We start from the raw sequence: 15,612 nt of genomic DNA, 5'->3' as shown, positions 1-15,612 counted from the left end.
ATGTAATTATAGAGTGGATGATAGTGCGAGCTATGCATGCAGGGGAAGTGAAATCAAGGACAGTTGGGTAGCTAGGGCAGTTGTCTAGGCAAGATGCAATGATGGATTGGAGAAGGGTGGAAGCTGTGAAGAAAGTAAGAAGTTCTTGGACCTGGAATAGTTTTGCAGGTAAAGAGCTTTGTCTATGTTGATGGATTAGATGTGAAATGTAAAAGCAGGAGTAGAATCAATCACCATACTAACTATCTTTTGGCTTGGTATCTTTTACTGAAATTTTTACATCTCACATCTCTTTGAGGTCTTTAAATTCTCCAAAAGATTTAAATTTATCTATCTCCAAAAGACATCTCCAATCTGTTTAGTTGTCTGTATTTCCATGCTTTTCTAATATCCTGAGAAAGTCCCCACCCAACCCTACTTCTTTTTTCCCACCCTCTCCCCATTCCTTTCCCCATATAATCTTTTTAAATTTTAATTGGATCTTGTCACTTCCTAGATTAAAAACCCTATGTAATTTCCAAATATGCTGGAATGAAATCCAAACTCTAGCTTTTTACTTCTTCAGACAAACTGAGTTCATAGTCCATCTCCAAAGATTTCTGTGTACTGTTTGTTCTTCTACACACTAACAACTCTTGCTTCACTGCTCTACATTTTTGGCTTTGTTTCCTTTGAGGTTTGAGACAGGGTCTGTCTCTGTGTACCCTGACTGGACAAGAACTTGCTATGTAGACCAGGACAGCAGTCATCCTCTTGCTTCTGTCTCTTGCCTCCCTAGTGCTGAGATTACAGGTATGTGCCACTCCACGGAGCTTTTTTTTTTTTTTTTAACAAGTACTAGGGATTGCTGGGGGATGTCTTTCTGTATGCTGTGACTATGTGTGGCTCCCACTGGATAATTTTTTTTAAAAAAAGGCTGTACTGGCCTAAGGTGGGGCAGGATAAGGTTGGGCGGTACATTCAGACTGAAGGCTAGATGAAGAAGGGTGAAGTCGGAGAGATGCCAGCCTGCAGCCAAAGGAACAACAAGATGCCAGGAGACCAGTAACACTACAGCCATGTGGCAATGTATAGATTGATAGGAATGGCTTAATTTAAGATGAAAGAGTTAGCTAGTCAGAAGCTGAAGCCATAGGCCATACAGTTTGTAATTAATATAAGCCTCTGAGTAATTATTTTATAAGCATCTGTGAGACTGCAGGTGGGAGAGATTCATCCCAACTGCTGAGCAAGGCAGGACTAGAGAAATTTCCCTAATAACCGAGAGAACTTACCAAAATGGAGCTTTGAGCAATTTCTAGTTCCCATTTCTCATGGGGGTCATAGTACAGTGATACTATGGCATTCAAGCTTGAGCACAGCATGGTGGGTTTCCACCATGATACATTGAGGTATCTCCAAGTCACACAGCACACTGTGTGGCAGATTTAGCTTTTGTTAGTACAGAAAAACAAAAAGGTTTCTGGGCTACATGCTGCTTGATGGAGACATAGACTCACTGCTTCCCAGAGTGGGTGATGAGCATGGCCCTCAGACCAGGAGGTAAATGTACCTCTACCATGTTCAATACTCAAGGGCAGAGCCAGTAGCAAGGGCTGCCACTTTAGTCCTAGCAATGCTGCAGTTTAAATCAATGGTCAATAAATGATAACAGATACACAATAGGGCAGATTCAGATGTAAAAATCTTCTAAACAATTTACAATATGTGTAAAAATATACATAGGCTTGGAAGAGAGAGGAAAAGGAATATAGGCAGTTATATAAGGAAATAATTTTCAAAAATACAGTCTTTAAAAAGACAGTAAGAATAATATGAAAGTTAAGCCATATAAGGATAGAAATTACACAAAGAATCTGGATACTGCATGTTATTATATTGTGTTATATTGTTATTATATTATATTATATTGTTATATTATATATTATATATATTTGGCTTTCAACACGAAACGATATTGAACCACGCTATAAAAGGTGCCTTAAATATAAGGTGAGCGCTTAACATTTTTGAGATTTTTAACTGCAGAAAGACATTTGATTGTAGGGGTTCCTAAGTTAAACCAATATGTATATTTTAAAGGTATCTTGACTTCAAAATTCATGTCTAAGGATACATTACTTTGGGAAATAGGTTCTGCTTTTGTTTCCACAGAAGATGAGAACCTGTGGATTGCTTCTAGGCTAATATAGTTTGATCAGTCATATTAGGTCTCCAATGACAGCCATGGCCCAGATGATCCAACATCCAAAACAGCTTCAGTGTAACTGGCTGAGAAGATCCAGACTCACAGACTACTACAGCCAAGATTTTACTATAATTCCTAATTTTCTCAGGATCCCCATATGATTGCCAGCGCTCCTAGAAGTAGTATGGGAAGCTACACCCAAATTCTCAAAATATTGTTTATAAATGTTTATTTTTATTTATAGCAGGTTGATTATAAAAGCAATTTCTTCCTAATAAAGAAAATTGGGATATAGAGATGATAGAATGAAAGGGTAGATTATAGAATCTACTTTTAAAGAATAACAACTTGTTTGAAATGTTTTACATTGCTGTGGACTATAGTTTATTGATACAAATTTAAAGTTAATTTTGTTATACTGTATTATATATATATTTCTACTCTTGTTTAAGGTATTATGTTTATGAAACTCATTTAAAATTGTAATATATAAATAAGAAATAGAGATTAATAATTAGTTATCTATGATAATCAAATTAATAGTCATGTTAATTAGGTTTTCTAGATATGCAGAGATATATTTCAGATAGATATGTAGTCTTCAAACACTTCAAAGATCTACAGAATATGGCATTTCAAATGTTTTAAGAACTTAGACTTTTTTGGACAGTGAGACATGTCTGCTCCTGGCAGCACCAATTACTTTAAAGAAGATAATGGGCATCAAAGAAACTCATTATAGAGTATGCTTTCTTTGTGGTAAAAGTCAGCCACTGGGCAAAAAAAGTGCCCTTGCCTGGATTGCTTGACAGTATGCTATATAAACTGGACATGCAGGACTCATAGGAAAGTGACCACCGAACTTTGTAAGGCGAGATGGTCCTTCAGGTTCCTGCTTCACAGAAGAAACTGCCAGACATTCTACAGGACACAGGGAGAAGCCACTAATGAACTTTGCCAGAATGGGAGGAACAGTCCTTAAAATTTCCTGCTTCACTGAAAGCTATGCCACAGACTGTAAGCCTGTGGGCTGAAGATACATGCCCCAACATTAAAGAGAAACGTTGGGTGACTGTCCAGACAGCCAGATGTCTCTGTCATTTGTAGAATTATGGAAGTTGCTTACAATGCACTTTCTGTTTACTCAGGTAATATTATATCCTTCTGGGGTCTTTGACGGAGTTGAAGACTAGATAATTATAATTATAGTTTTACTTAGTTATGATAAAAGGTAAATTAGATATTAAACTTTAGACTCACAAAATAGGATAGATGACAGAATATTTTCTTTAATTTTGCCAAATACAAATAGACTAGATATTGTAAATGCAATTCTTGCTTGATAACTGTTTTGTTATATATAATTTTACTGTGTTAAAATTAAAACCTTCCGGATAGATACCACATACCTAAGTTAAATCAAGACCAGATAAACTATTTAAATAGTCCAATAACCCCTAAGGAAATAGAAACAGTCATTAAAGGTCTCCCAACCAAAAAGAGTCCAGGACCAGATGGTTTCAGCGCAGAATTCTACCAGATCTTCAAAGAAGAGTTAATACCAATACTCTCTAAATTGTTCCACATAATAGAAACAGAAGGAACATTACCAAACTCCTTCTATGAGGCTACAATTACCCTGATTCCTAAACCAAACAAGGATGCAACAAAGAAAGAGAACTACATACCGATCTCCCTCATGAACATTGATGCAAAAATACTCAATAAAATACTGGCAAACAGACTCCAAGAACACATCAGAACAATTATCCACCATGATCAAGTAGGCTTCATCCCAGGGATGCAAGGGTGGTTCAACATACGAAAGTCCGTCAATGTAATACACCATATAAACAAACTCAAAGAAAAAAAAAAACACATGATCATCTCACTAGATGCAGAAAAGGCATTTGACAAAATCCAACACCTCTTCATGATAAAAGTCTTGGAGCAATCAGGAATACAGGGAACATACCTAAACATAATAAAGGCAATATATAGCAAACCAACAGCCAACATCAAATTAAATGGAGAGAAACTCAAAGCAATTCCACTAAAATCAGGAATGAGACAAGGCTGTCCACTCTCCCCATACTTATTCAATATAGTACTTGAAGTTCTAGCCAGAGCAATAAGACAACATAAGGAGATTAAGGGGATTCAAATTGGAAAGGAAGAAGTCAAGCTTTCCCTATTTGCAGATGACATGATACTATACTTGAGTGACCCCAAAGATTCCACCCAGGAATTGATAAAGCTTATAAACACCTTCAGCAACATAGCAGGATACAAGATCAACTCAAAAAAATCAGTAGCCCTCCTATATACAATGGACAAAGAAGCTGAGAAGGCAATTAGAGATACATCACCCTTTACAATAGCCAAAAAATGCCATAAAATACCTTGGGGTAACACTAACCAAGCAAGTGAAGGACCTATATGACAAGAACTTTAAGTCCCTGAAAAAAGAAATTGAAGAAGATGTCAGAAAATGGAAAGATCTCCCATGCTCATGGATAGGCAGGGTTAACATAGTAAAAATGGCAATATTACCAAAAGCAATTTACAGATTCAATGCAATCCCCATCAAAATACCAACACAATTCTTCACAGACCTGGAAAGAATAATACTCAACTTCATATGGAAAAACAAAAAACCCAGGATAGCTAAAAGAAACCTGTACAATAAAACAACTTCTGGAGGCATCACAATCCCTGACTTCAAGCTCTACTATAGAGCTACAGTAATAAAAACAGCTTGGTATTGGCATAAAAACCGACATGTGGACCAATGGAATCGAATTGAAGACCCTGACATTAACCCACACACCTATGGACATATAATTTTTGACAAAGAAGCCAAAAGTGTACAATGGAAAAAAGAAAGCATCTTCAACAAATGGTGCTGGCATAACTGGATATCAACGTGTAGAAGGCTGCAAATAGATCCATATCTGTCACCGTGCATAAAACTTAAGTCCAAGTGGATCAAAGACCTCAACATAAATCCAGCTACTCTGAACCTGCTAGAAGAGAAAGTAGGAAATAGTCTTGAACGTATTGGCATAGGAGATCACTTCCTAAATATAACACCAGTAGCACAGACACTGAGACAAACAATCAATCAATGGGACCTCTTGAAACTGAGAAGCTTTTGTAGAGCAAAGGATACGGTCAACAAGGCAAAGCGACAGCCTACAGAATGGGAAAAGATCTTCACCAACCCCACATCTGACAGAGGACTGATATCCAGAATATATAAGGAACTCAAGAAATTAGACATCAAAACGACCAACAGTCCAACTGAGAAATGGGCTTTAGAATTAAACAGAGAATTCTCAACAGAGGAAACCCAAATGGCTGAAAGACGTTTAAGGAATTGCTCAACACATCAGGGAAATGCAAATCAAAACAACTCTGAGATACCACCTTACGCCTGTCAGAGTGGCCAAGATCAAAAACACTGAAGACACTTTATGCTGGAGAGGATGTGGAACTAGGGGAACTCTCCTCCACTGCTGGTGGGAATGCAAGCTTGTACAACCACTTTGGAAATCAATAGGGTGCTTTCTTAGAAAATTGGGAATCAATCTCCCCCAAGATCCAGCTATACCACTCCTGGGCATATACCCAAGAAATGCTCAATCATACCCCAAGAGCACTTGCTCAGCTATGTTCATATCAGCATTGTTTGTAATAGCCAAAACCTGGAAACAACCTAGATGCCGTTCAACTGAAGAATGGATAAATAAATTGTGGCACATATACACAATGGAATACTACTCAGCAGAGAAAAACAATGACATCATAACGGTTTGCAGGCAAATGGATGGATCTAGAAAAAATCATCCTGAGTGAGGTAACCCAGACTCAGAAAGACAAATATGGTATGTACTCACTCATAGGAAGATGCTAGATGTGGAACAAGGATGACTGGACTGCTACTCACATCACCAGTGAGGCTACCTGGAAAACGGGACCCCAAAAAAAGACACGGAGAAATGGACGAGATCTACATGAACAGACTGGTCATGAGTGGGAACAATGAAGGGCGACGGTCGAGGGAAAGAGAGTGGGAGATCCTAGCTGGATCAAGAAAAGAGAGGGAGAACAAGGAATAGGAGACCATGGTAAATGAAGACCACATGAGAAGGTGAGAAGGGGAGGAAGCAGAGAGCTAGGGAGGCCCATGGAGATCCACAAAGATACCCCCGCAAAAGACTGCTGGCAATGGTCGAGAGACGGCAGGAACTGATCTACTCTGGTGATGGGATGGCCAGACACCCTAATAGTTGTGCCATAAACCCCATCCACAAGGACTGAGGAATCTGAATGCTGACATCCACGGCTGGGCCCCTGGTGGAGCACTGGGAGTCTAATTAGTGAGAAAGAAGAGGGTTTATATGAGCGAGAATTGTTGAAGCCAAGGTTGAATAAAGCACCGGGACAAATAACCAAATGAATGGAAGCACAGGATCTATGAACCAAAGGCTGAGGGGCCCCCAACTGGATCAGGGCCCCTGAATGGGTGAGACAGTCATTTGGCTTGATCTGTTTGGGAGGCAGCTGTGCATTGGTGCTGGGTCCTGGGCTCGTTGCATGAGTTGGCTGTTTGAATCCTGGGACTTATGCAGGGACACTTGGCTCGGTCTGGGAGGGGGGGGAATGGACCTGCCTGGACTGAGTCTACCAGGTCGACCCCGGTCCTCGGGGGAGACCTTGATCTGGAGAAGGTGGGAATGGGGGGTGGGCTGGGGGGAGGGGAGCGAGAGGGGGACAACAGGGGAATCTGTGGCTATTATGTTGAACTGAATGGTGCTGTAAAATAATAAAAAAAATTAGTAAAAAAAAAAATTAAAACCTTCCTTTTTGATTAGACAGAAAAGGGGAAGTGCTATAGAATGTTTTTCTGTATGCTATGAATATGTGTGGCTCCCATTAGATAATAAATAAAGCTGCATTGGCCTATGCTGGGGCAGGATAAGGTTAGGTGGTACATTCAAACTGAAGATGAGACAAAGAAGGGTGAAGTTTGAGAGATGCCAAAGGAGCAACAAGATGCCAGCAGGCCGGTAATGCCTCGGCCATGTGATAACATATAGATTAATAGGAATGGGTTAACTTAAGATGAAAGAATTAGCTAGCCAGAAGCTGAAGCCATAGGCTATAAGTTTGTAATTAATATAAGCCTCTGAATGATTATTTTATAAGTATCTGTGGGACTACGGGTGGGAGAGATTTATCTGGGCTGTAGGTCTGGGCAGGACTGAGAAACATTCCAGTTACAGGGAATTGAATTTTTATTTTCTCTTTTCTTTTATTTCAATGTTACCTCCCCTATTCCATCTAAATTAGAATCTTGTTCTTTCTCATAGCAACTATGTTCTTTCCCTCAAAGCATGAGGCAACTTATAATTATATATCCATTGTGCTTATTTATATATAGTTGCATTTGTAACTAGTTCATAATTTCTTTGTGAGTAGGAATAATACCCATGTTTAGATTGACAGTGAATAATCTAGTATCTGACCCAGTACTTGACACTGTTTACTGAATGAAGTAAATGCATGCTGGCTATGGAATAGGGTCAGAGAAAGCAGAAGGCTGACAATTGGCTTATTAGGCCCCAGTGGGCTTAAGGGTTCCTGGAGTAGTGTGTTGAGGTGGCTCTGGGGTGGAGGGGGTTCTACGCAATTTCAAGATGTGTTTTTGTTCCCTAAGTTTTACATAGCGCTTCTCTCAGAAATGATAAAGATATTAGTCACCCAGAAAAATTCCTTTCTGCTCCTGTGGAGTGGCATTGACCCCTATAACACTGGTTTGTTTCTGAATTCTTCCTGCTTCTCTTCCCAGCCCATTGAAATAGAAACCATTAAGCAAAGCGATTCATTTTCACTGAACTCTACTGCACAAGGAATCACTGTAGGATTCCTTTCTAGCTTATACATTTAATATATCTGTCTGGTTTATCAAGAAGAGAAGGGTTGTTGTAGAGATGGTCAAGATCTCATCACAGAATGGTTATAAACTATCCCTTTGTACTCACTGAACAGGGTTATTGCAGGCTAGGCATGATCAAAGTTGACAGAGTTTAGTAAATAGCAGACAAATAAATATAGGGAAAAAGAACTATGTGGAACCTCCATCTGATTTATCATATCCTTGAACCCCATATTCTCCATTCCAACTTGCTAATCCCAGAGCAAGTACTACATATTCACAAAGTGAACAAAAATTAGTTCCCAATGGGAAATTTAAGGGATATATCATATAAACCAATTCAAATGACCTGAAGTTCAAGGAAACCAGCAAGTTGTTTAAATTCCAGGTCACCAAATCCAAGGAACTGAGTCAAAATGCAATGTGAAAAATCAATCAAAACACTAGGTTTCTAAACTCAAGGGAGGGGGAGGGTTTTGGTAGGGATACAAAGTAGGAATGAGTGAGAATGAGGCTGTAGACAAGGCTGAGTCAACAGCTAAAAACCTTGACCATAAATGATAAAAGTTAGAAGAAACAGAAGCATGGGTAGTTATTGATGTTCAGCTTCCAGGAGGAGAGATGCAATCACAGTCTCAAGGGGATTAAAGCATCTTAAAAACAAGAAAGATGAAAAGTAGGGTTCCTCTGCATAGATGATGTACATACCAGGCTATAGGGCATGTGTCAAAATTGTTCCCTGACCATGATAGAGAATTAAGAATGTACTCTACTTTATCAGGAATGAGAGGTTAGCATAGGAATATTTAGGAGACAGCCTCTATGTGTCTGTCTTCAGGTACTAGGTGAGGAAGTCAAGTCTAGGTCATTGTTCCATGTGAGAAATGTTAAAACTTTGATGACCCAAGAATGATAGACTATAGGGTATGAGATTTGGACTGGGGAAGCAAAGCACCAAGTGAGAGACAACACAGATATGGCACAATCCTAAGAATGTCTGATACAGAGAAAGTAAATCTTGCCTAATGGTGTCTGAAGAATTATTATAGTGTGTGACAGCTGTTAAGATCTCAGCAGATTGTATTTGGTAAAACATATAAGGTGGTCAGTGTCAGAACTGTGTAGTAGAGGGAAGAATGAATGAATGAATAAGAGTAGAAATGGAAAGATGTAGCCAAGAATAAGACTAAAGAAGAATGTAGATGAAAGAGCAGACAGCATATGCAGGCCATGCTATAGACTCCAAACAAGCCAAGGGTCAATAAAGGGTACTAAGCATAATTTGGGAGACTTGCTATATAGAGAGATCATAGGCTCCCAAAGGGAGCACCGATGATACACTATGAGGTCATTTCCTCAAAGAGTAACTGGTTGAAATGTTGATCCAAAGGATTCAGCTCTGACATTTGGCCTTCGTCACACAAAAGACAGTCTCTAAATCAATTTCTCAGGGCCCATCATCCTTCTATAAATAGTACAGTTTTCTTTCTACACCATTGATTCTCACGTGATTAAAAATTATGTGAAAAGCATTCATACTTCAGTAGTAGACTTATTAATCTTAGACACTCTTAATTCATGTATTCTACAACCTCTCACTTTCCAGGGTTATTACTTTAATTAAAATAATAAAATGGACTCCATAAAGAGCTTTTATTAATTGACATGAGTAAATGAACTTTGCAAGCCATCTACCAGCTTCCTGAAATTTGAGAATTAGAAATCTAAGAGATGAATAGCATCTTTTTCCTAGTAAGAATATGCATAATTTTTCTTTAGAAATCTTTCTTTGTAACATATTTAGGAGTATATTAACCCTGCACAATCTATACACTTCCATATATTCATCTATATACCTTTAGAGAGATTTGAGATCATATGAGTCATGTCTTCCAACACTTTCTATTTGCAAAATAATCTTTAAAGATTAAATCTAGGAAGAAAACATAATTTGCAAAAACAAGTAAAAAAGTCAACAGATTAAAATGGCAAGAAACATGGCAAAAAAAAGACAGAGGGTTGGAGAGATGGCTCATCGGTTAAGAGCACTTGCAGCTCTTCCAAAGGATCTGAGTTAGGGTCTGAGCATTCATATTACAATGGTCTGTACAATTGCGTTCATGGGCACATACTCACATGCAGACACACACATCTACACATGATTAAAAATAATAAAAATAAACCTTATAAAAGACTTCATAAGAGAAGAAAGGGAGGATGTGTGTTTGCTATTCAGGACTGCTTTATTAACATTTTAATTAAGGAGAATGACCCCAGAGGACTTCTGGGGGAGTCGGTTATAGGCAAAGAAAACAGCAAGTGCCACTGATGTTTCTCTGCTGCTTCCATTTCTCTAGCAGAAAACTCTTGAGAAAACTGCCTCAGACTCTCTCTGTGTATGAAGGTTCAGAGTATTCAAAAGAAAACAGAAGCAAACAGATCGGGCTTTGAAACCAAGTGTTGATGAGCATTTAAGTATGCATCTTGGGTAACTGACATCTTCTTTTACTTTATATGCACTGATTGGTAAAATGGGAATCATAGTATTTTTATTGTATATTTATTTGATGTATCTAGTGTTAAAATACAGGCAAAGTTCCTGATACATACCATAGGCTACAGTTAGAAGATATTAACATTGTTCATTTCCCTTCTTAGGGATGAAAGAACTTTCTGTTATAGAGTATTAATAAATTTCCTCTTCTAAATAAAATTACTACATGTATCTAAATGACTTCTTCCTAATTGGGTGTAGGTCTTTGGGGCCACAGGGAAAGCCTTGATATCCCTGGCCAAAGCCTGTTCTCCTGTCTAAGACCATCAGACATGCCTTCTATTGGATCTGCTGCCAATTTTTATCAGACAGGAAGTAATGAAATCTTTTGTATTCCTTATTGTTCTTAAAGGGCACTTATATAACCTCTTCTCTCTGGTGCAGAAGCTCTGCTTCCTTCTTATTCACAAGTCTGGTTCTCTGCTTCCCATTGCTTCCATGAGCCCCCAATATGCTGTAATTGCATTTTCTTCTGCCTCATTTAAGCAAAATAAGTTCCTATTCTTACCAATTAACCAAATTGCACTTTATATGTACTTATATGTCACCAATTTAACTGGATTAAAGAAAATACCAACAGTAAGCCATATTCAACTTAATATCTATAAATATTTATATAGAAAAAGTTTAATTCAATATATAGTATGCACTAATTTGACTTCCTAAAAACTAATTTCTCCAATGGTAAAACAAGATTATATGTGTTCAACTTTTCTTTCTGTTGCTGTGATAAACACCATGACTAAAAATAATTCTGGGAGGAAAGGGTTTATGAGTTAGAGTCTAACGTGGAGGGACATGTAGTGGGTAGCCAGCCATTCCAGCTTTGGTCTGGAAGTTCCAACCCTCAGTGAGGCTTCAGTAACTATCACACCTACAAGGTGGGGCCAAGGGAGAGCCCTGAAGACCCGAGATCGGGATGCGCCGCACTCTCTTGTTTCCTGGACCTGGATGCTAGAGGTAGACAGAGGAGAGTTCTTCAGAGAACACCACCGGACTGCGCTGCATCTTTCCCAGAACCCGCAACCTACCTATCTCTTCATTTGTAAGTTACGCCACTAAATAAATCTCCCTTTTAACTAGGTGGAGTGGCCTTAATAATTTCCCCAATAGGGACAGGAACTCAAGGCAGGAGAACTTGAAGCAAATGACTAGAGGAACGCTTCTTACTGGTTTGCTCCCAGACTCACCATCACCTACTTTTTAAAAAATATTTATTATTTTATATGAATGAGTGTTTTGCCTGCATGTATGCATGTGTACACATGTGTGCCTGGTGCCCATGGACATCAGAAAAAGGTGTCAGAACTCCTGTGACTGGAGTCACAGAAGGCTGGGAGCCACAATGTGGGTACTGTAAATTTAACCCAGGGTTTCTGCAAGAGCAGTGAGTGCTCTTAACCAATGAGCCAGCTCTCCAGACCTCAGCTACCTTTCTTAGAGAGCCCAGGCCACCTGCCTAGGGATGGTACTTCTCACAGTGGTATGGGATCTTCCACATGAACTAGCAATCAACAAAATAAACATACTAACAGACCAACATGATGGAGGCAGTTCTTTAACTGAAGAAGCTCCTTTTCCCAGTGTGTCAGATTCACAACCAAAATTATCCATCACAATGTGCAAAAAATTAAATTAGCAGACTCTAAAAAGGTCAATCATTCTAAGGTTCCAAACAGCCAGCTCATGCTAAGGACAGGTCCCAGTCCCACTGCCTGGGGGCCTCCCCAAAAGTTCAATCTAATCAACTGTTTCACTTATCCAGAGGGCCTGATCCAGTTAGGGGCTCCTCAGCTATTGGTTCATAGTTCATGTGTTTCCACTAGTTTGGCTATTTGTCCCTGTGCTTTTTCCAGTCATGGACTCAACAAGTCTTGCTCATATGGGGGATGGGCAGGGGAAGGGCAGGGGGGTACGGGAGGAGGGAGGACAGGGGAATCTGTGGCTGATATGTAAAATTAAATTAAATTATAAAATAAAAAATAAAAATTAAAAAAAGAAAAATCATTCTAAGGTTTCAAAGTCTATAAGGCTAAATTGTAGTTCTTTTTTATGCTATTAGTATTTTAGTTATCCTTAAGACTTTACTCAAGGTCCAATAAGGAGAAAAATCAGATTTATCCTCAATTACACATGTAGGCATTTACTTATTTTCACCATTATGTAATACTAGCTCACATATTCAACTGCTTCTCTGTTGAATAAGAAATAGAACATGGGAGATTAAAAACCATTTTATAATATTGAAAAAAAGAAATAGAACATGGAATTGGTCTGTCCATTGAAACATATCACCTGCAATAGCAGTATGTTTTACTGAAAGATATCATTGAAGATAATACTGTCAACGGCAGCATATTTCACTGTGACTTCAACTCTAGGGGCTAACACAAGCAGAATATTATCCTGGCTCCATGGACATAGAGAGGTGTGTGGGATGGTCAGAGGAGACAGAGTTGGATGCGAGTGTCAGAGAAGAATCCCTGAGGGGAGTGGCTTCCAAATGATATTGACTGTAGGACAAAATTCTGTTTCATTCCAGTGAGAAGAAAGGCTTCTTCTATAGAACAGTAGTGATGCAAATGAGCATTTTACAAATGAGCAAAAGTGAGAGTACACAATGTGTTCAAAACCACTGAGCCCTACAGCTAAAGCGTAGGCTCCGTGTGTGAGTAACTGGTTAAGAATCTAAGAACAAGGTGTACCAAGAGTAAGGTGAGGTCTGAAAGGCAGACGAGTGAATTCCATCAACAAAAATGTATCTTACATATGTCCCCAAACCTCTCTTTCTTCATTGTATCTCTATCCTTTACTTAGAATGGTAGCGAAGGAAGAGATGTAAATGATATTTTAAGATCTCCATTATGGACTCTGCAAGCTTTCCAAAGCTTGTGGCTGAAGAGATGGTTTATGTCTGCATTGCTCTTGCAGAAGACTTGATTTCCATTCCCAGCACCTACATCAAGCAGCTTACAAAGGTATGTTAACTCCATCTCCAGGGGATCTGATGCCCTCTTCTGGCTTTCAGACACCTGTACACACACACACACACACACACACACACACACACACACACACACACACACAAAACCATATACAAGTAATTAAAAATCAAATAAAATCTTTAAAATAAAACACTTTAAAGAAGCATTTGCTAAAACAGAAGAAAGACTCCATTCCAAGCAGAAATACTGGAGAGCACTTACTTTCTTATCAGAAAATATCCTCCCACCGGCATGATTGGTCTGGGATAGCTTCAGGAGGAATCCTCTACTAGGTGTGAAATTTGAGGAAGAAGTGTTAAGTGTGAAAAGAAGGAAGCTATGATATGTGGTGAGGACAGTCAGGCACTTATCCCTAAACTGTTCTTCTGTGTTAAAACAGAATGAGTGTTCAGCAAACTGACAAGTTTTACTGTGATGAGAGGAAAAAAGAAGAGGTGGAAAAAATAAATCGCAAGAAGACACAGGTGATAAGATCAAAGTGCAAATGGAAGGAGAAAGGCCTTAACAGGAGATTTATTAGAGCACGTGACTTGCATCAGACTCAGAGGCAGCAGTGACTTAGAGAATAAATTCAACCATGGTTTCTGTCCTTTTGGGTTGAGACCTTATAGAATGCAATATTTCTCAAAAAATGAGCTCCAGTCCTCCTCAAGGCCTCCAGCCTACTGAAGATGGATTGTGAATGCATTTGAGAGGAAAGCAGTAGAAAGGGGTAGAAACTTTTTGATCTTTCTGGATTATCCTTTTTTGTGTGTGAATTAGTCACACTGAAAGGCCTTAGTTGATCAAAAGGTTTTGAATACACAGCAGCCTAGAAATATAGCCTTAACAACAGTTACGCAGCCCTGCTTGTGAGGGTATCATACCCTATCTGGCTACCTCCAGTATAAATTCTACAAATGCAGTTTTATGAGGCATCAGTATAGCACACTTCAGCTTTGTAGCCCTCAGGTTATCCAATTGGTCCAAGGACGGGAATGCTAATGAACTGGATATCCTTGAGTGGGCTGTCACCAATGTCATTGTGGGCTGTCACTAATGTCATTGTGACTAGAGTTTACTTCAAACACGACAGAAAAGAATTTGAGGTTCTACTCTGTGTCAAATTGCTAAAATTATCAAAGTATATTATAAGATTAATCAAGGCTAATCCTATATTCTTACAGTTAATAAATTGAAGGATAGATTTAACGTGATTTTACTTTTAATAACTGTAAAGCAAAAGATAACCATGCTGCAATCCACAGACCAAGAGAGTAGGTAATAAGGAGGGCCCAAGGGGAGACAGAGGCACATGGATCTCCCTGGGAAGAGGAAATAGAGGAGATCTCCTAGGTGGACTGGGGGTGGGTGGGCATGGGAACTTAAGGGATCAGGTTGAGGGGTGGGTGGAAGGGAGAGTGCTGAGAGAGATGACTGGAAAGAGGGGCTTTGGGGGTCAGCCTGATGACCTGATGCAAGGGAAACTCTATACAAGTCTACAAGTATGGCCCAAGCTAAGACATCTGGCAGTAGTGGATGCACAGCCTGAACCGGCCATCCTTTGTGATCAGATTGGTGACCACCCTGGTTGTCATCAGAGAGCTTTCATCCAGCAACTGATGGAGGCAGATTCGGAGACCTATGGCCAAAAACTGGGCCAAGCTCAAGAAGTCCTGCTGAGGAGAGGGAGAGGGAATGTAGAAGCTGAGAGGGTGGTGGTGGTCAGGGACATTGCAGAAAAACCCAGAGAAATGGTGAGCCTGGTGCATGGCAACTCACAGAATCTGGAGCAACAACCGGGCAGCCTGGATGGGGCCAACCTAGGCCCTCTGTATAGATGTGACAGTTGTGCAGCTTGGTTTATCTGTGGGACTCCTGGCAATGGGAGCAGGGATTGTCCCTGGTGTTTTGGTATGCTCTTGAAAACTTGTTCCTCAGGCTG

General features: G+C 39.5%; 1 protein-coding gene across 14 annotated transcripts in view; it reads right to left on the bottom strand.

Annotated features, from left to right (window-relative positions):
• Window positions 1-15,612, bottom strand: part of LOC102924940 (AGBL carboxypeptidase 4) — a 1,182,350-nt gene that overhangs the window by 530,519 nt on the left and 636,219 nt on the right. The window lies entirely within an intron of this gene.

The sequence above is a fragment of the Peromyscus maniculatus genome, chromosome 2, assembly GCF_049852395.1.
Source record: "Peromyscus maniculatus bairdii isolate BWxNUB_F1_BW_parent chromosome 2, HU_Pman_BW_mat_3.1, whole genome shotgun sequence".
In the NCBI taxonomy this organism is placed as follows: Eukaryota; Metazoa; Chordata; class Mammalia; order Rodentia; family Cricetidae; genus Peromyscus; species Peromyscus maniculatus.
This window is presented reverse-complemented; position numbering and strand designations above follow the sequence as displayed.